This window comes from Argopecten irradians, chromosome 9 (assembly GCF_041381155.1).
Source record: "Argopecten irradians isolate NY chromosome 9, Ai_NY, whole genome shotgun sequence".
Classification (NCBI taxonomy): Eukaryota; Metazoa; Mollusca; class Bivalvia; order Pectinida; family Pectinidae; genus Argopecten; species Argopecten irradians.
In genome coordinates, this window is record NC_091142.1 from 6,471,987 (window position 1) to 6,495,165 (window position 23,179).

Consider the following 23,179-nt stretch of genomic DNA (forward strand, 5'->3'; position numbering starts at 1 on the left):
TTGTTTACTTTGGTGGAACAACATTTCAACTGAAAGCATATTCTGTAAAATTAATGGACTTCAAAATTCCTCCGTTTCTATCCGGGATATGAGAAATCAGGATTGGGCTTTTGTATCGATTCAAGTAGGACGTTACTGCGAAGTCGGACTTCTTAACCGATAAGTGTCCATCGTAATGATTGGCTATAGTGAGGCGCACCTTGACAGATCATCGTGACGTCACTGGTATATAATTAAATTAAATTTCAGAGATTACAGGGTACTTTAACTTGTCAAAATTGATTGTCACTAAAATCACCGAAAAATTTTGAAAACAAAGCTTGTTTACATATAGGGAATACCTTATCTTACGAATTTGACGCGACTTCCGGATGAGGAATATTATAGATACACGTCGGATATGCTTTAGGAAATGTATTTCAATATTATTGCTAATTATTTACAGAAACTGTATGAAATATTTTGAAATTAATTAATAAACACTTACTTAAATCATATACTTTGGAGAAGAAATTAACACCAAGAACGAGTTAAACAATTAGCAAGTTCATTTTTCAAATGTGCCAGTGGAAAAAAAATTAAGGTTGATTTCCTAAAATCTACAAACCAGAAAGTCGAGAAAACACAACCAACAAAAAAAAATCCCTAAAGAACTAAATATTCCAAGGCGTTGAATTGTTATTTTAGGTTATGCGTACTGTTCTCATAGTTCAAAATAACCTATCAAATGATCAATGTTACAGAAAAGTTGTGTTTGAATCGATTTATTTTTTTAAATGGTGGAAAGTGTATACTTTTCCTGTTACAGATGTCCCTTAAAGCTCTATACCTAAAAATGTTAGTGTATGCTTTTTTAACTCATGGTACTTTGAAACCTAGCACTTGAACGCAAAAAACCAGCAAAAACAACAAAACAAATTAAGAAAAAGAAAAAAATACGTTAATCTACGTTGAAAAATACAAATGTTCACGTAATTTTGCATCAGAGTCGTGCTTCGCTTATATTTGTACGAAATTCTATGGAAGTATTTATGTTTGAACATAACGAATATGTGAAATATTGTATATGCGAAAATAATTCATTTTTGCTTGTTACGAGCATTTTCATTGGCTTAAAAATTTACTTTATCAGCCCATAAAGGAAAAAATGGCGTCGCCGTTTGTAACGTCGCTTCTGATTGGCTGAGATGACGGCGCATTAATTTCATAGACAAAAGAGTCCCAAAATGAATTTTAAATGTTGAAGAGATTATCTTTAGTAAATTGAATTATAAGGATTAATTTGAATAGATTTTTTATGTTATGGAGATATAACACAAAAATCTGAGTGTACTCTTATTTAGAGTACACTCAGATTTTTGTGTTATATCTCCATAACATAAAAAATCTATTCAAGTTAATCCTTAAATAAAATGGGTCACGTATACATATATAAAATAAATATACATAATATTATATACAAATAATTTTTGCTTCTGTATTTAAATACTTCTGTATGATTAATCAGTTCATTGAAAATGACTACAGGATAATGAAAAATATGTAAGGTCTGTATTGCAGCCATCTTAAAATATGTCCTTCATGCGTTCATTAAAAGAACAATTTGTTTGGCTTTCAACAGCAACAGGGTTTAGTAAGCTGAACTGAAAAACGCGTTTGATTTGCCAGTCATTGTTGGGGTAATTTGATCCTAAAATAGGGGTAAGTTGTAATATTATATGCTGTGATTATGTTATGAGCTAATATAAATGCTTTGTTATGTTTAACTGAAAGTTCATGCAATTAATTTGGAGGATATTGGCCTAGTTTTCTTGTGTAGGGTCAAACAGTGAAATATCGGGAAATAGAAATCTTTGATACCGTATCTTCTTGTACTTTCTATTGTAATTTTACATCATATGACCGTGTTTCGTTTATGTATGTCTTGGTATCTCGACAGACTGCCTTGAAAAATTGACAAAATATACGGTTAGGATTACTTCTTTGTCTCTTTTTGTTATTTGACATATTTAGCCATATATTTCGAGGTAAATTGGATATTCCGTATGTTTCCCATCTAGTATTCCTTAAGAATACTTTTATGTTAGAATTTTTTTTTAAGAAATTACAATATTTATATATAACTCTGCATGTACAGAGTAATATTTATTTTACTTACTTCCGCATCTTTCAAGTGTGATCAATGTTAAAATGTTTTTAAATGTTTATATGAAACTATTAATGAACGAAATCATGAAATTCTTATACTTCCATTGTTTATTTTTATATTGCTTTTTTCTTCTTTTTGTTGTTGTTGGTGTTTGGTTTTTTTATTTTATTTTTGTTTTTGTTTTTTTTTGGTGTTTTTTTTGGTGTGTTTTTTTTCTTTCTTTTTAACAATGCGAAGGCACATGGTCTCCAATTGATCAATCATACTGTTATTGTGTGAATGTTTTCAAAACATCTAATCATGTGTGTTAGTTTTAAATTTTGACGCTGCACAATTTAGGAAGCCAGTAAATTTTGTTAATATAAATTTCATGTTTTTGTTTTGAATTAGTATGCTAAAACTTTGTTGATATTAATTTTTGTTTTGTTTTAAATGAGTACGGCTACAACTTGTCCACTTTGTATAACATGATCTCTGTATAGCATAAAACAAACTTGCCAACAATGTTGATACATGTCTTTCTGAAATAAAATATCAGTTCAAGGCTAGCTTAAAGCCTGGAGTATTCCAGTTTTATTTGTTCATTTATCAAACTGATCCCCTAACCCTTATTAAGATCTTTACGGAGACCAGTGTAGCCCGGACTATTCCGGATCCGAAATTGGAATGTACCGTCGGACATGACACTATACAATGGATTCCATGTAAACAAAAAGATTAACGTCAGAGGTCAGGGTAATTCTGAAATATATTCTCAGGTGTGTTATCTCAGGTGAATATACTCATACCATAGAGAGACACGATTCTTATTTCATTTAAGCTATTTATAAATAAGGAGTTTATGTAAGTCAAAATTTTAATTCTATTAATTTTTGCGCATTTTGTGGTCTATATAATAACTCGTGAAAGTTTATCCACACGATATATTACAGTGTAGCTCTCGCAAACGCATAGGGCAGTAAAATGTAAAATAAAGGTGTGAACAGATTTTAATCACAAAAAAATATTTAAAAAAAATTCAAATAAGGTTACTCCAAATATAGTAATAAGGTTTACAGTAGAACTTTGATAATATTGGATTCTTTTCTCAAATATAGCGACATTACATTTTTTTCTGCAAAATCGTTCCAATGCTTAAATTTTTCCATGTGTGTCAGTGAATGTGTCAGAGTTTTGGGGTACCCGCTATAACTATAAATAACGGTATCTTCACGACGAATCAATTTCGCGTTTTTCTGTCGAACGACTTCTTTCACGATCTAGATTTGTATGATTTCACTGTACTTTTGTTTGAAATAATTTCACTGCGATTGATTTTCACGTTACACACTTAATCCGCAAAATTATTCACACACGACATTAATTGGTTTACAATACCTCTTTGACAACTTTTTTTTCCAGCAACTATGTGCATTCTTGATACAGGGAGTAATTTAATCCTTTGATGTACATCAAAAGAGTCGTTCAACGGTACACCGTGGTTGACTGTGTGGCTTTGAAGGAGGAATGTTCTCAATATTTTATAAAAAAAAAACTATGTATAAATGTCAGTTTATTCATCCAAAAAAAAAGTCAAGTTTTCATAACACACTTTTATCACCCAGCTTTATGATTATATAGTAGGTAAGTTTATCATATTTATAATTACAATTATCAAATGTTAATATGTATGTATTTTTCCATATTGTCTTTGAATATGATGTTACATTTTCCCACGTCATGCATTAATTCTGTTTAAAATCGTATGACCTCTTGTTACACACTATATTGTGTGTCTGAGCGAATAAATAAAATCTTGAAATCTTGACAAATAGTTGTGGGATCGCGGTCCCGACATATTACCACAAGACCTCTACATCTGGATCGCGAGTTTGAATCCCATGTGAGGCAGTTTTTTCTTCGGGTAGATCGACTCTGTTCTTAATCATCTTTAACACTCTAAATATGGTACGTCCTTTAATGGCTGTTAAGAGGACAAAACGACAAAACAATGCTTGTATGAAATGTTTTGTTTTGTATTAAGGCGCCGTGATACTTTTTGTTTTAAAGAAAACATGCATAACTTAAGGAACTTTCTTCCACTTCAGATTCTCATCATTTCAAATGATGTGCTTTCCTATGGAGAAATTTAAACTAAAAAGTTCCCGAAGTTAATTAATGTTCACGAAACTGGGATCAGATATGAGAGATGTTTGTTACACTGCGTTAGGTGTTCGTAACTAAAACTACAAAGGTACCTTCTACATTTGCACATGTTATGGTCAGCTGAGTAACACAGACAGAAAACATATGCTCTTTCATATCTTAAAACATTACACAAAGTTTTTTTTTTTTCATGTTACTCATTTTTATTATACTCAAAGATAACTTACATGAGGTTAATAATTTTGCATAATGAGATGGGATACTTTACCAGGCCCCTTTTTCACGAGTGTTCCTTAACTGTAAGGACTTCCTTAGCCTAAAATTCTACGTGGGAAAGCATGACAGAATTTAAGGAAAGCTCCTTAACTTACGATTTGTTCCTTAGCTTCTGTAATGCTTTCCTATTGGGACTTTTTTAAGTTAAGGAATTCCTTAAAGTCCAGGAATATTCACGAAACTGGGTCCTGTTTATGATTTGTTATGACGAAGTCAAGTCACTGATCAATATTTGTCTAACACAGATTTTGAAACAAACATTTATTATGACTATATATACGAACACATAACTTACTACCTCAGTTTATGTATGTCTGACAGCTGTGCTGATGTCGTCACGACAATGTTGGTCTGCCACGACTGTCCCTAACATCAACGTTTGCTTGGAGAAGTAGTATTGCAGACAGGACTACCTATTGCAAGCGAACGAAAGTCCCACCGATCAGAAATATACGACTGGAAAAGACTTTCACCCGGACGCAACAGATAGACAGTTTCTCAAAGTCCTGGAATGGCGTCTGTATTACGGTTATCATGACGAATGTCGTTCCCATGGCGACGCTTTATTAAAGTAAGAGTTATCTCCCTTAGGCCGAAAAGATTTAATCGAACATCATCTGGTGGTGGACTCAGGATGTAAAAGGTAAAAGCAGATAAAAAATAAGATATTTTTTAAATAATACATATTACCAGTAACAACGCGGATTTGATACAACTACCACTAAGTATAAAATAAGCTAAATCGTTCACTAATCACAGCCATATATAGCCATTGAGTCACAGTTAGGATTTCAGTCAATAAGGTAACCAATCGCCAGGTGTCGCCATCCTACCGGATCTTATATGCGTCGTTTGCCATTTGCTACCATTGTTTAATCTGAAAGAAAAAAGAAATTGAACGAAGACATGACAGCTCATCTTTGTATATTAAAAATGCATTGCTTATTGCATGTAGATATCGATCATGACGTCATTAGTTTGTGAGTGACAATCCCGTCATTTTCTCTGAAACATATCACGTTCCACACACAAACCCATGACTTAACAAGCAATATCTACACGAACTTGCATATTACATTTTTCAGATGCAGAATACAATAAAAAACCTTTATCTTATTTATTTAGAATTATACACCATTGTTTTTATTATTATTCTGAAATTCATCATCCTTATAATCTAGAGATTACTATCACTGCCGTTTTATCATCCCCTAGAGCAATCTTCGATATTCCAGGGGTTTCTATCAATTTCGTTATATCCACGCTTGAACTATGATAATGTTACTATGTTACAAAACTGAAGGCTCGGTGTAGGACAACTGGTGAACAGAGCATGATGAGGAATCATATGGATACAGTTGGTCGAAAAAAGGTACATTGTATTGGCTTTTAAAATTAGTACTCACTTCACCGTAATTTTCAAGTCTTCATAAACATGTGATTGGTTAGTTATTTCTCCTAAAAAAACCTTTAATGTTGCTTTGACCTAATTCAAGGATGGAGATGTAGTAAAAATGAATTTAAATATGCATGAATAAAAAAATGGCATTATCATTTAATATTTTGGTTCAAAATGTAAACATTTGTTCGTTATCATCATAGACTGAAGGAATTTCTTGGAAGTGTATGATCGTTTTGCTAAAGACACATTTATGGTTATTTTTTGTTTTCTTTTTCAATCATCAAAAACCACTTGATTATAAAGAAAATCGAGTTTTACTTTGCCTCTAGGGTTGGCCTTTGCGACAGGTTGAAATTTTTCTATAGGATTGTACTCAACACTCATAACTGTATGTAAGCTACCTCTTTTAAACAGAACATGAAAAGATATACAATGTAGAGGAAGAGGTATATAATGTAAAGTCTACTTTCTTTTAGTTGATAAAAAACCGAGTTGAAAATTTTTTAGTCAAATGAATAATGAAAAAAGCATGAATTTTATCCAAACGTATATGCCTAATTAAAAACCCGACATTTGTTTTTGATATAAACTGTACTGTACAGAATATTAAATGATGATATTCGTGAAAGCCCATATATATGTCGTGTCTGTTATGATGTCGGCGTGGTCATAACAAACTATACGAAAAATTATGTTCGGGTTTTTAAAACCCATTGCTACATTAAAACAATAACATCATTGCTTCATGCTGATTTATATCAGAGAGATGGAGAGTCGAACATCTTTCAAACTTGACAGAGTAGTGCGATACCATATAATACCAAGGCCGAAACAGAACGACACATATCGATTTTGCCGTATTCTGGGTCATTTTGGGACCGATTGGAACATAACAAATCACATAGAGTCGTCTGCTTTCTCATTTTGGGATTTCTGAACGCGACCATTATGGGTTTAGTTGAAAATGATAGAAAACGGCTTAGTATCACTCACAAGTGATTTCACATGTGTCGATTGCGCATGCGCTACGGCCAGCTGTTGCCGCGCGATGATACATTCCAGATGACAACCGATATTGATCTGATTGCGAGGCCAGTCAGAATTCGTTTTGAGAAAAATCAAATATTGATTTTTAGGTTGCTTGCAGACATTTCGTTTAATTAAATGTTATATTTATCTTAATTATTGTTCAATTCCTTTGTAAATGTTGTCTTTACTGAAATACTCAATGGAAAATAAACCGTACTACGTAAAGTAGATGAAACTAAGCTACGTATTCTTTAATCGTTAATTATAGCTTTGTCTCAATAACGAGATTTCTGTTGGGAAGTGGGTGGGATTTTGGTAGAAAACATCGCATTTGGAACTTAATAAGATAAAGAAAAGATTTCACGCGTGCTAGGTATTATTCTTTATCAAACAGGGGTGAAATTGGTAATTAGAGTCGATCAGGCCTATAAGTAGGAGTTTTCCCTGGTATGATATGTCAATGTTGACTACACACATACAATGTGTATTAATAAAAGCACCTTCGTACAGTATGACCTTTTTCAAATTTCCGTGTTGAACATGATATTTTATTACGTAGTCTGACTCATCTCTTTCACTAACCACCGTTATTGACAATATTTATTATCATAGATACAAGTCTAATTCATCAAAACTTAATAGATGTTGTCATTTTAGGGTTTCGGATTTCTGATAACTTTTTTTTGAATACTGTTAATTAAACCTGGAATCAATACTATTTTTCATTAATAGCACAAGTTCTTTTTTTAAAGATTTTCCCATAGTACCAACAGCATTATTTAATAATATTTCTGGTATAACCTTTTTCTCTCATTCTATTCATCGAAACGCTACACCAGAATTCCTCGTGTAATTTAATATAGCATTTCTGTATTACGGCGGATCCGAGTAGTTACTCAATTGACCGGAAAAGCGGAACGAATTGCATCAATTTACATAAGAATCGCTCTATTTAGTTCACGCCTAAATATCATACATACTGACGCGCGTATTCGATATCAGGTGATTTCATCGTCAGATATTGCGCGGATTTTCTATCTTCTGTCGAGTATATAGATTTATGGGTGCTATTTTACAGAGATTTCTTCCTGTGAATTAATAACAGTACGCAGTAAATGTTGGTTGAGGTCGCGCGTGCGTGGACTTCCGTATTGCATTTAAGCACATGATTATTTTTATGCGGCGTCACTTCATTTTACAAAATACCCAAATAATCAGATTCACATGATTTGATACAAGAATATAAACCTCTTTTAAGTACGTCAGTTGTTATATTTGCTAATCAAGTAGGAATCCTTTTCGTATGCATTTATAATACCATATATATAGAGCACATCGAAGGAATCCAAGACAAATTGAACATTAAGGAATTGAAATGTTAAAAATGGGCGTAGTTGATTAGGTAAGAAGTTTATAAATACAACTAATGTAAACATGATTTTTTTTGGTCATTTTCTTTCCAATATATACAGACTACAGCATTATGAATACATTTGGTTGCCCTCTACTACTAGAGAAATGTTTTAAAATATATAGATTACTGTTATTAGAATACACACACTTATTTTGATCTTATAACAAACTTTCGTATGATTTTCATCATGACTCCAAGAATTGATAATGATCATGTCATACGTAAGTTTAAACAATTATCACCAGTATCTCATTTACTGAACAACATGACTTGTACCAAGTACAGATCAAAAGGTCTGTTGTTTAGCATATATCTATATCTATTGAAAATAACGAATATGTAACACATGTCATAATCAGTCCTTGACTAGGAGCCTTAGCTCGAATAAAAAATCTTAAATTAACTTTTTTTTTATCTAGTATTATAAAATACATAAACATCATTCTACTCTATGTAATTATATAAATAGTGAATGCAGAAGAAAACAAAACTAATAAAGACAAAGAATCATAATAAAAAGATAATAAATAATAAAAAAACAAAAGATAATAATAAAGACAAAAGATAATAATAAAGACAAAAAATAATGAAAAAAGACAAAATAATAATAATTAAGACGAAGAAAAAAATGTCCTTTATCCACTAAGACAATTATGTTGGTCGTTTTATAACCAGAGAAAATGGCCTTATTCAGCAGGTGGTGTTTATATAAAGATGTCATTAAATTAGGTTTTAAAATATCATTATTTGATATAAAATGACAACCTGGATATTAAGGAGATAAAAATTTCGTTAGTACAGTTTTATTTTTACGAAGGCTAAGTCAGACAAAATCAATAAGCTTTCCATTCAAGATAAATCCCATCTGTGGTGTCGAGACACTAATCAGGTAAAGAACATTAATCAAATTATAAAATATGACTGATTTTCTGTTGATCCAGACTATTGCAAAATGAAATATTGTCAATTGTAACACATGAACTATTAAAACATATATCTATATATAGATATCACGTGATATTTCAAACTATATAACTAAAACTATATGACCAGTCTATCAGGGATCATGTGGCCTTTTTGTCTAAATCATTCTGGTAAGAAACCATGTGATTTTTTTTTACTTTTACACACTAGGGAATCAACGATGACACGTAGAGTGAAAGTAAGCTATGAGTGTTACCGTTTAAATAGCGTCTGAAGAGAAACGAATTTTATGATAGAACAGACACCACTCTTTGCGCTGAAGGCAGTTAATATGCCTACAAGCTTTATTGATTTTTGGCGAGAAAGGCCATGTCAGCATTCCAACATAAAAAAAACACACCTACAAGTCAGACAAGAGTTTTGATAAATAAGAAATATATTTGAGTTTACAAATTGTTTAAATGTAAGAAATATTGCACTGTGGATCAAACTAAACAAGTTTCCATTTTGCCAGCGAAAATGCTAATCTTTCTTGTATGAATACTTTACGCTCATATCCACACAGAGAGTTTCTGTGGTATGATTTTTGTTCGAAATAAAAAATGTAATTGATGTAAACCGTAGGTCAGGAATTTAATATAAGCAGATTGTATCAATACATGGTTATATTTAAAATTAAACAAGACCGGTATGGGCATCCGACGATTACTGTACCCACTGAATGTGTGAAGCTTAAACACCGACTATGACCAATATAATACATCGTAAAAAGCTAACCGATATACCGATAATAGTTTAGCCTGTATCGTATGAGTCGCTGTATTGTTGCATATATGTTAATGGTTTTACGTTTAAACCTTCCATTGTGCGTTTAAAAAAGATGACCTGAGCTACATAATCCACTAGTTATCAAATTTCGTTTTGCTGACTTTAGAAATGAAAACATTTTTTAAACGATGCTTTGCCTAGCATTTAAATGAAATGTTTGTAAAGTACAAAAATATGACGGGAATGAAAGGAATTGATTTGAGTACCAAAACAAACCCTCAATAATTCCTCGGCGGAGGCATCGAGAAAAACCCCCAACTACATTGTAATGATTGATAATAGACTTACTATATAGTGTTCAGTTTCTGTGTTATAAAATAAAAATCAACGATGGTGTGTGCAAATTGACATAAAACTTTGCCAAATAACAGTATTGTGCATTATCGAAAGAAAAATAATAAAAAGTGTGAGCATTTATATGTAATACATGTTCACTCATCGTAGCTTAATTGAACAATTATCGTGATATACGTTGAAAATAAAATTAAAATAATACTGCTAGATTCCAGCAATTGTTTAGAAATCAATAATACAAAATAAATTTTACAGAGGCCATGAATGCGATATTTCATCTTACAATGGTGTAAAAAGTACAAATGTACCATATAGGAGTTCTCATTACTATAACAACTCGCGCATTGCACGTGCAAAAACATTTTTCCGTCTGTGAGGCATAGCATGTTGATAAAACATTAAAATGTCAAGTGTTAATTACATATGTAAAACTTTACAACATTAATGCCACCTTACATGTATTTTGGAAATATGACCTATATAAGTTTCTCACCTGTATTTTTATGAGTTACCTGGATTTCCCTTTGGATATGGAGAGATCTTGGACACGTCCGACCCCATGCACCATATGAGCTTATATATGAAATTGTCAGGTTTTCTACAAAAATATGCAGCATAATTTTGATTGCCACGTGGCACCGGATCTCTCTTTCAGCATCCTCATCACACCTGGGAGTGAGGCCACCGAGGGGGATACATAATAGGTAGAAGAAATATTTTCTTAATTCGAAAAACAGGTATTTATCAAAGAATAAAAAAATCTAACTTACTGTATCTACATTAACAGTTTTTATTATAGGAAATAAGAAACAAATTTCAAATCGTGCCTTTTTGACCGACCAGAAGGTCTGTGTTATCTGTTTCACTGTATAAGTTTCAGTACAAAATGTAAACTAAATTTAGTTTTTAGTTAGTTTACATAAAGGAATAAACGTCTACTTTTCGTCTACCTTAAAAACATATATAAAGATAAAGCAATTAAAAGTTGTAAAGCAATAATTATTTATCCAAAACTTTATTAATAATATCGTATAGATGTTTGAGTATCCTTTCGGGGTCCTCTTTTAAAGTTTCGAACACCGCAGTCTTTCGCCCCGCGGTTCGTCACAGCTGTTTCACATGACAGCCAAGATGGCCGCCATTTTGTCCATGTGTCGACTCGAAAACACAATACATGCGGCTTTAATCAATAAATATGGATTGTTTCCGTCAATAAATGATCGGCGCAGTGTGCGGAGAAACTAAACAAATTATTGTCATAATGAACATATGTTATTGATGTGTATTGACGGCATTGTGGGTAACCCTGATTTTAAATCTGGTCAGCGTGGAGTCACACATGTTTCCAACCGCTAATCAAAACGCGTGCACAGTCAGGCAAGGAATGGATATGAAATCAATAGATTTACAGATGCTGCAAGTTTTTATTCCATAGAATTTCTTTTTATAAAATATTATAAAATTCCAGTCAGGCGAGATATACTTGTAAACAGGGGTATATATTTGTAAGTTTGTACATATATAAACATGGAAACTTTATCCTCGCTGGATTTCCGTAATTGTTTACATTTCGAAACACTGAAGCTTGCAGATGATTGTATCATACATGCAATTATTCGCAGCATGCTATGGACAGACTAATGCAAATGGCCCAACCTATAAAATATTCACAATATTTACATTTGAGATTAATTTTTCTAATCACGAATGGGTTTCTTCACTGTACACATCATTACTTATAATGCTGGTTACTTGAATGAAAATATGAGTGCAACTTAAAATTAGTCCGATAGTCAAAGAGTTCTAGGGTATCATCACATTCTTAAACCAGAAATTTTCTGAATTAGCGTTAAAATTTGATGAACGAATGAAAATCGTATTTCGTAATAAATTCAGAGGGTTCAATAGAGGAAGTTATTTATAGGTAGCTTTTACTGGGATATTTAAACCTTGTTGTACATTTATCGGCAGTTTAATACATATTGCGTTATATTTTAATTGCACTAGCCCTTTCCTATTTTGTCAAGTTCTCAATAGTCAAATACAAACTAAAGCATTCATTTCCTTAATACTGCTTGGTATGTTATTGAACCGAAGGTGGCGTTTGCTTTGCCAGAACGGGTAATCAAGTCATGTTTTATAAGCTTTTATATTAATACTCGATGTAACAGAAGTATATTGATCAAGCCTAGGTATATCTTACAAATTACCAGATGTCTTGAGGTCATATTTACATTATGTATGTTGTCCAAGTAAAGCTACATATGGAACAATATAGTCAAGTTTCCACCATTAGCAAACAAAAACAATAGCAAAAAAAAAAAAAAAAAAAAAAATAAAATAAAATAAAAAAATTCCTTTATGTGATGCAACAAAATAGTAATATTACCGGTTATGTATTCCTATGTATTTTCCTGTTTTTTTTTTTTTTTGTTTTGTTGTTTTTTTTTTTGTGTGGAAATCTAGGTTTCCTCCACTATCTGAATATTCAAAGACCCTTTGTCACTTTGTATAAGATAAATACAAAATAAACCGAAATGGTCTCTTTCATCGATTAGAAGTTTGATATTACTTACTTCCTTTAGTTTAAACATATGTGGTCAAGATATTACAGCGAGGAGTAGGCACAGGTTTTCACTACTTAGATACGCATTTTCCTCATAATTAATTATTTATCGGTATACAATATTATATGTCTTGACTGTTTCATATGCGGATATGAAGAATAGGAATATTCTACCCGAGGGTCTTGCAACATTTTGAGATCCCAACGGTAGGAAATCCTTATGATTCATATCAACATATGAAAGAGTATTTTTGTCATATCTCGACGTCTTATTGCATTTTTACAACCACGATATCACGACATTTTTAAATTTCGAAGAAAACTGCGACTGCAAATCATTTCTCCATAAATAAAAAATTGCGTGACATTTTCAACGCAAATGCTGTTGATTGTTTTTATTTAGTAAAACCAGCGCAGAGACTAAAAAAATGTTTTACTGAGAAAATGACACTGTGACCATATAAGGCAGTATTACATTGGTAGTCATGTAATACAGCCTCAGGCGACAAAGGAGTATTGCATTACACACGTAGGTATTAGGGAATATACAGGTCAAACATAGATATATGGATAGGACAATGGCGAATTTTATTGACAATTAATTAATGAAGAGAAAAGAATAAAGAGGGAAAGGGAGATACATTTCGTCAGTGATTTTATAATCTCATACTCATAATATATTACAATAATAATGAACTTAAATAAACAATCACTTCCAATGTCATGGACGGAAGTGAGATAAATTTCACATTTTCCTTCCCTTTGCTTCTTATAGTTACTTCCTGGTGGTTATATAATGGCTGTGGAAACAAATTGTTCTATGTATAAAGCGACTAATTCACTAAAAGTTATAACTTCTTGAAGAATAAAACCAATCCGGAAGTATACTCATCATGCATTTCCTACTTAAGTATTTGATGATTTCCCAGTTGTAATTCGGTTGAGAAATCTATAAATGTGAAACGCCGCAGTGTTTTCAATTAACAGTATATCTTGCAACTTTCTGGCATCCCTTCGGCTTTCCACCAAATAGACGAAATATATCACAACGTAAATGAAGACTGGTGAATTTAAAGTGAGGCTGCCTAGCTAGATAGAAAGATAATGTAATGAATGTTGAATTGCAAAGGTAAAAATTGTAGTAAATGAGAATGAAAATGTTATTATAGATGTATTTTTTTTGGTATGCTTATTGTATGTTATGGTAATATGTGTTTTGCATGTGGTTGATGTTTTGTTTTTATGTTTTGTATGTGATTGGTTTTTTTCAATGGTAGGTGTTAATAATGCGTTTGTTTTAGTAAGGTTTGTAGGCGCGTAAAAAAGGGTGGGTGGTTGTTTTGAATGATTTTTCGTGTTTTGTTTGTGTTTTGTTTGTTTTGTTTTTGGGACGGTAGTTGTCCGGCGAGCGGAGCGAAGCGCGATTTGTTTTGGGGGGTACTTTTTTTTCTCCAGAAGCATGTTTCCCCCCTCCGTATGTATATATGAATCAGATACGACACAATAAATGCTTTAAAACCGCTTGGAACGTCTTGTTTTTAATAAATATGAATATACAGTACTTCACGCAGCAATTGCAACAGTTTGAATGTGTATTTACATCTATGAAATTAATTATACGGCTTTTAAACTAGTATACAACATAGCAAACAAAGCAAGTACAAAACTTTGACAAAATGCAAAAAAATTTATACATGCACCCTAACATTTGTTCGCACTACTACACTACTACTTAAACTACTACACATTTTGTTTTAAAAAAAAACTGTATCACAATTATGTGGGACTATTTCATTACTTGACACCTTCACGTTAAACACGTATCTATTACAAAATAGGAAGAGAGAATTATGCCATCAAGGAAAAGGAAGTTTATACTTATATACTGTATTGCTGTTTATTTTCGCGGAGACAAAATCACGATCATTTTTATTTATTTTACTCTTCTTTAATCATTATTTCCTTTTGTTGCTTCAGTCAATATAATTATCTCCATACTCTATAGATGAAAAAAAAAGAAAAAAGCTTGATATGCAATATTCTTTGTTAAAATGTAGGTTTTTTTGTGTGCTAAAATGAATCATCAGGATATTTTACTGTCAGGGCTCGGTTTTTAGATGTTCACAAATCAATATGGCTACCCGTAAGTCAAAAATGTTTTTGACATAAGTTTGTATTCTTTATTGGGTACACTCCATGCAGTTTTCAGAAACGTGAGGCGGGTAACTCTTTTATGTGTCTCGCAGGAATGTTTATGGTTTAATGTTTCTTTTGTTCGTCTTCAATTTTTTTTTTATATTTTTACCTAAATCTTTTCACTATGAAAGACAGTAAGAATTGTACAAAACAGTATGTAAAGTGATATCTCAATACGTAGGTATTCGGAACACCTCGGTGCTTATGATGATATATTAGCAAAAAAAAATGAGGAAATTCTCACGTACATGTATTATAATATTTATACCGTTATCCTCATAAAAAGGTCCAAGTATTTCCCATTGTATTATCTTATTTCAATCGCCGATAAAAGTGATTAACTTTAAGGGGACAATTCACTCAGGCTAATTCTTTTACATAACCAAGAAGCAAAATATGGCATAAATGTATTGTTCTTCATTTCTTATGAAACATTTAACACAATATATTGACAAATTCCACGTCATTGTTATGTATTTTAATTGATACCGTTGTAATTACAAATCGTGGATCAATACAATTAAGCAGGTACAGTATGTACTCTGTACCCATACCCGAGCCAAAGTCACGCACGTTAAACAAATGAACTACATAACCATTGAGGAGGTAATAAAATGATTTTTTAGGCAATTCAATTCACCTAATAAGGTAAACCACTACTGTCGGAGCGATTTGAGTAGTTCTAGACAAAAGTTGCATTACTCTACGAGCAAGGGACAGGGTTCGGCACACAAGATGTTCGACAACAATGTGTAATGGCGGACAGCGAGCCAGTTTGAAAGTTTCACACACATTTCACCACCTTGGGCTTTTCTAGCATAACACAGTAAAACTGACTGATCTAATTTCCATTAGAACTGGCTTTTTCCCGATGTATGTACAGTTTGATGTTCTCTTAGATTGAATTGTCCCTTTAAGAAATTAAATGTCGATAGAAATGATTGATTAAATGTCATCGGCTATTGTAAATCAAATTAATTGTTATATCAGCATTATAAACAATCATTTATTAATTTTTGATTACTCAACTGTCGAAATAACCGCCAAAGTCCGTTCTTTTGAAATTAATGAAATGAAAGTTATGAGTAAAAATCAATATATATCTAAGTAAAGAAGATGGAAATAGATAAAAAAAAAATCCGAATCATTGTTTTCTTTACAAATAAAAAATAAATAAAAAGGAGACTTATGTATATTTCGAGATAAGGAGATACATCAGAATACAAATGTAGGTTATCTAACCCCCTCAAAAGAGAATTGGACATTTCAAACGCAAATAAAAACCACAAAAAAATCAGTGGGCAATTCTAAAATATTGAAACATTGAACAGAAAATATTCACCGAACGTTAGTGATGTTTATTTTATACGTTCAAACATTCTTCGCCAATTTGCGCTTCATAAATCCCTATGTTAGTGGCGTGTAATTGATAAAAAGCAGTTCAAATCTACATATATACATCTAATCTATAATACTTTCACTTCTTTAAGAGAGCGGTAGCTTTCGAGACGATGGGGCCGAAAAATGCCTTCAGTGCGGAAACTTTTAAGACTACTGGTCAGTGATGAATGGCCTTGCGGACACTGACCTCCTACACACTCTCACGGCTTATTAACTTCTGGTCAATAACATTTATTGTAGTCACCATGAGTCCCACGGTTATTCTGAATTAAGCCGTAAATGTCCGGTGTGTATTTAGATTGGCGGTCATGGCGGTCAGGTTTCCAGTCTGTTAAAGCCTGAATGGGGATCGTGTTGTTTACGTGGAAACAGCTCATAAGTTCAGATAAACGGTAGTAGAAGTCAACCAGATAGCCACTACAATAACGCAATGGGGACAGATACATTTCTAATCCCGTCCTCGAGTAGCGTTCCTTCTGCTACATATACTACAATAACACAATGGGGATAGATACATTTCTAACCCCGTCCTCGAGTAGCGTTCCTTCTCCTACACGTTCTACAATAACACAATGGGGATAGATACATTTCTAATACCATCCTCGAGTAGCGTTCCTTCTCCTACATATACTACAATCAGAATTGTAGAACTGAAATCGTGCATATATCAATCTTTATGACATATTATCACCCATGCAATGCATCCTCGATTATTCAGGGGTTACTATAACTGACGTTATATCCTGGACTATCGCATAATAAAACTGGAGACAATAGAACAGGATAATAAAGTACTTTTCTGTACATTTATACATATGTAGCTTATTAGTATATTGAAATACTGAAATATTGTCCACCGCCATCTTATACTTGTATACATCGTATGTCATATTATAATGATAATAATTGTACTGTTCCCTATATGCTTGTTATGCATTCGGATGAAATAAAAAACAGGATAATAAAGTACTTTTCTGTACATCAAAAGAGCCGTATACGGTACAGTGTGGTTGACTGTGTGGCATTGAAGTTAGACGCCGCTCTCTGTGGTTTTCAAAGGAAATCTTTGCAGGCTCTGTGATTGGTTCAGATGTTGTTTCATGAGCTGCTTGCAGTGGATACAACCTCAGTTATATCGCGAGGATGCATCCAATGGAGTGAGGATAGATATAACAATGATTATCTTTATTTCCTCCAAAATTGAAGATTACAGAAAGAATGACATTTAACATGAAAACAATAAACAAAACAAAAAAGCAAATAGATTTTACAAAATATATACAAGTTCAAATCTAATAATTAGTTATTAGTTGAGATTTAATCAAAGTACAAATGTAATAAAGATCGCATGCCTCAGGAGTCTATAAAAAATGCATTTCCTAATCTAAAATCCTCTAAAGCACTGTTTGAGAAAGCTTAGGCAAATTCTTTACCCAACAAGTTGTTACATAAATCAAAATCTGTTAAATCATGAAGCGATTACATGAACTCTAATCTAAAATTATTCACCAACAAGGACCAGTACTCTTCACGAATTTCGCTATTTTGATCACAATACAAAATAATATGGGTAACATGATACCGCAATATTGACATAATTCTATACAATTTGATATTCGTGAGTTTACACAAACATTCAAAATACAATGTACATAATTATTATACTGTGGGAACTTTACAGCGAGTTCCCAAAGAAAGTGCAACCTATTTTTAGGATGAATACATTTGAATCTAATAAAATCTATATGATTTGACATACGTTCTAGACGTGATCTTTCCAGCTTCTAGCATAGCCATCCTGAGGCAAAGAAAACCAAAACACGAAGGTTTTTTTGACATGACGTTTCGTCGTTTACACATGTAAACTAGGCTTGGTGGAGTTTAGACACTGTGATATGGTTACCGAGTGTGTAATTTTGAATCCCTGATATAAATGTTTACAGTAGGGATACAAGATGGACATCATTTGGCTGGTCTTTTACCTTGACTGAATATTTCTAAGTAGACCAAACATTCACAAAGACACTTTTATATTGTTTTTATTATGAATTACTGAATATCAATATATTAGCTAAAGGCCATTTATGTTGTCTCCCTAGTTCCACTTTGTGCTTTACCGGGACCATGTTATTTGGGCACAAATGATGTAATAACTACACTCAATCATCATCTCTTGTTTTTTCCGAAAAGTGGATGCTGACATTTTTTTATTACCTTATCATGAAGGGTGGTATGTAAAGTTGTTATAATACGGTAAATTATAAATCATTTGAGTTGGCATCAATTGAAGATGCTCCACCGCTGACAAATGGTATTTTTTCTATCGAAAACAGAAACAGGCGATTTAGTATTTTTCTTCAGTTACAAAGGTTACTTACTTTACAAGGTTACCACCATTGTAATATTTTAGCTTCTAGTTCCATTGTAATATTTTAGCTTCTAGTTATACTTCAAGAAAAAAAACATAAAAAAAATTAATTGCATCTCGAAAAAAAATCCGTGGCACAATGTCCTATATGGAATGCATTACTGATTGCGCTTGCACCGAAAGCAGAATAAATTATTTTAAATATTTTTTTTGCGTTAATTAGACACACATACACAATTAAACATCAATTATTGGTCAAATGATGGGTATTATTAATGCTCTGTAGTCGTTGGAGCATCTTTAAGATACCAAATTAATTAAAATCCAGAAAGAATTGAATAGAAAATTAATAATGGACAAAAAGAAATGCTAGAATAAAATAAATCTTGTGTTTTGTCGAATTCATTGAAAGATAACACATGTAGATTCCCTATGGAGGATCATTCGTTCTGTCAATTCAGTCCCATATTCTTCCATAATCTTATGTTATGTCGAATTGATTGAAAGAAAAGACAATTAGTTCTATTAGATAACATTCCTTATGGAAGTTCGTTAGTTCTGTCAATTCAGTCCCATATTCTTCCTTCTAAAGATGTCCACTAACCAATCATCCAGATACGACCCTAGATGTTGCGAGATTACCCTCCTGAAAAAAGACTGATCGACTCATAGGAGCGAGTGGACCAATCAGATGGCTTATAACAAATCGGAGACGACAGACAAAAATGGCCGAGATCGGTGATCATCTGTTCTGCAGGACAATAAATGGAGTGTTGGGATCGCTAAGGGATACTTATGTGCAATTTTTATAAGTAAGTGAGTTCATATTGAGGATCTGCACTTTGGGGATGCATTCGTTGAATAGATGGCGATTTTATTCGGTCTGTGCTCATTAGGGAATCGTGACCTGGGGATGTAGCGTGTACTTTTCCGACTAACGATTTTTACACGATCCTTATAATTCAACTTTCGATATGAAATAAAATTCGCCCATAATCTCATCATAAAAAATGTTCAGATCGGATAATTTGTGTGGTGTTCAGAGCATTTTAAAATCAATTACTCTATTTTCTGGAAATGGGCTACAGGGCTAAGTAAACAACCCTTTCAGTATTTTTAGTATTATTTTTTCGCGCGCGTCGTAAACATGTGCACTAAATAGTAATATTTATAGTTTTAAAAAATGATATAAAAGAAAAAGTACATGTGATACCCTACGATAAAAATTTCGACAATGTAGAAAAAATGCTAATAATTTTAAGTTGCTGTATGTTTGTAATGCAATAAAAATTGCAAATGCGCTAAAATTTGAGCGTACGAAAAATAGTGTGAGTACAGTAACTTTAAAGTAGAAACACTAAAACAATATCAATCATAGATAAAACGACTTATTCTACAATAGGTATTGTAATCGTTAGCGAGTTTCCTGATCGAGTTATCCCCCTTTACTGCATTTGAAGGATGGTCAAAAATTTTATTGATTGCTTTCGTTAATGCAATAACAATCAATGGGTCTATGTAATTAATATGATCTTGTGTTATTTGCAGTAAATTTTGAATAGATTAGATTCATTGGATTACATAGTATACATAATCTACATGAACGTTTTTCAAAGCACCAGAACCATTTCTTATCATCTGATATATTTCTATTGGGATTTAGCTGTAAACCAAATCGCTCTACTTACCATGAAAATATGTATTGAAAAGATGATTAACTTCCACGAGAGACAAGGCGGTCTGGTAAAGCAATAACTCCAATAGTTGTGCAACAGACCTGCACGTCCAGAAGTCCATTCTAGATAAAATATCCAAAATTGATTACTTCGTTTTTATGCATATGATGAATTCCGCGGTTGTATTAAAGTATATTGAAGGCGAATAGTCGAATATAACTACAATAAGTAATCTTGCTCACATGGGTTGGTTTGCAGGAACTACGTCAGTTTTTTCTCCATCCTCTATATTCCATGGATTACTATCACTGTCGCTTTATCTACCCTGGGATTTAGTGCGGTTCTCTGATTTGAATGTGGGACCGCAATTGACCCTGGAAGAGATTGCCCTGGTATATGTTATAGTATATCTGAAGGCATTTCAGGAGAGAAAAACTGACCAATCGAAGACCTACTGAGTTGTCCTTTGAAGATTATGTAGATAGAGCAACGCCCAACTTCAAAGCCATAAAGTCAACGACAGTGTACCACTATTCGATTCTTTTTATTAAATTCAAGGGATCAAACTACCTGTGTCATCTACAGTCGCATCAAGTGCCTTCAGATTTGCTAAGACATTTTCCAGGGATGGATATGACACGAATTTAACATGTTGTAACTCCTAAAAGCGACTTATTTGGCTATTCCCTACCTTTATAGCAATACACGTCCATAGAAGATCCTGACTGTTGATGAAACAAAACCTTTAACTAACTGCATGCAACTCTTTATAAACAATTTCGTTTCTCATTCCTCGTCACATCGGTATTAGAATAAATATAATGAAAGGAAAAATTAGGATTCCAACACATGTCGTTTTGACATTACCTACAAATTCTGACAAATTTCAAATATTCTAATTGGGCCAACAATCAAACACACGGACCTCGAATTGCTTATATAACAATCACCGCCATGTTCATTTGTTCTTCGGAACGCTTCTCGATTTTCGCGATAAGCACAAAACTACATAATTTGCATAATGCAGTCACGATATGTAAAATCGAGAAGCGTTCCGAGAAAAAAATTGAACATGGCGGTGATGGTTAAAGTAAGTAAGCTACAGGATGTTTAAATGGAGTTTCTACAAAGTACGGGTCATGACACCTCCAAAGGAGATTGTGCATGAACACAGTTATGGGTACTGTTTACAACCACAAGCGTAGATTTTGTGATTTTAGCTTGGTAATTGAGGTACCCATTAGAGGCGAGACGACATTTCGACCGACAGGGAAATGTCTACCTAGCATATTTTTCGTAAATTTCCCGATTCACCAGGCCATAACGTCGTCAATACTTGGCCAATTTTGTTCATCAAGCACTCACTGGAAAGATAAATTATTTCTCCTTAAGGTAAGATATGCATCAATGGTGTATAGAACCCATTTATTAAAATAATCACGGTTTAAAAAAAATAGGTCCGTTTTTCTCGACCGCCGAACCCTTGATACTATAATATATGTATATATATATACTATACTGTTGGTTAAACATTTTCGAGCCAGGTCCCTGTTGTATGTAGTGTATGGGTCAAACAATGTGAAAATCTGGTGTATGGGTTATATGTGCTGCAAACATAAGAGAATAGAATGCTTTTGTTGCTAGCAAGTATTACTTCATTTTGTATGTTTTTTTTTAGTTTTTTTTAGAAAAGAGTGGTTTAAATTAGGCAATTGTACAAACGGTCCCAATTATCAGACAACGAGATTTGAAGATATTGCTTTAATTCATCATGCACCAAAATCAAGCATATCATCAAAAATCTATATTAGAAAATAGTTAGTAATAGAAAAATCTTTACTTCTCAGCAGACAAGCTCCCTAAAATATTTTTGTGAGACTGACGATTCAATCGTAAAACATCTTACATGTTGTAAGACCTTCGATTTTAGGCAATTTGCAGAAACATCTTTAACTTTTTCCAAAAATCTATATAAGAAAAATATAGTCGTAGCAAAAAATTACTGCTCAGCAGACAATATTACTAAAACATTTTTATGGAAATGACGAATCGATCGTTAAACATCTTATATGCTGTATGAGCTTCGATTTTTAGGCAGTATTGCGGAAACATATTTTATCCTTCACAACCTTCAGACAAATGCATCATAACTGTATTGACTTGAGCAGGGATGATGAGATATTTGGAGGAATACCACTTTAATTTTCTCCTGTGTATTAGAAATTTTGATAGATAAACAAAGATATCTGTGAATAAATTGCGTTATGGAATCGGCAAGCGGACGCCCGACTTATCAAACATCTAGGTAATTACAATTATCTCTTTCTTACAAATCAAAGTCATTTGTATAAAGGATGAGGCCATGATGAGTCCCATTGAGAATAAAAACAAAAAACAAAAATCCTGGTAATTTAAGTTATATTACCTAGTTATTTTCTGTCGCCATGGTAACTACATGCGCTTCTTATTTTACGTAATAGATCGTAGGTACGTGAAGAACGAGACACAAAC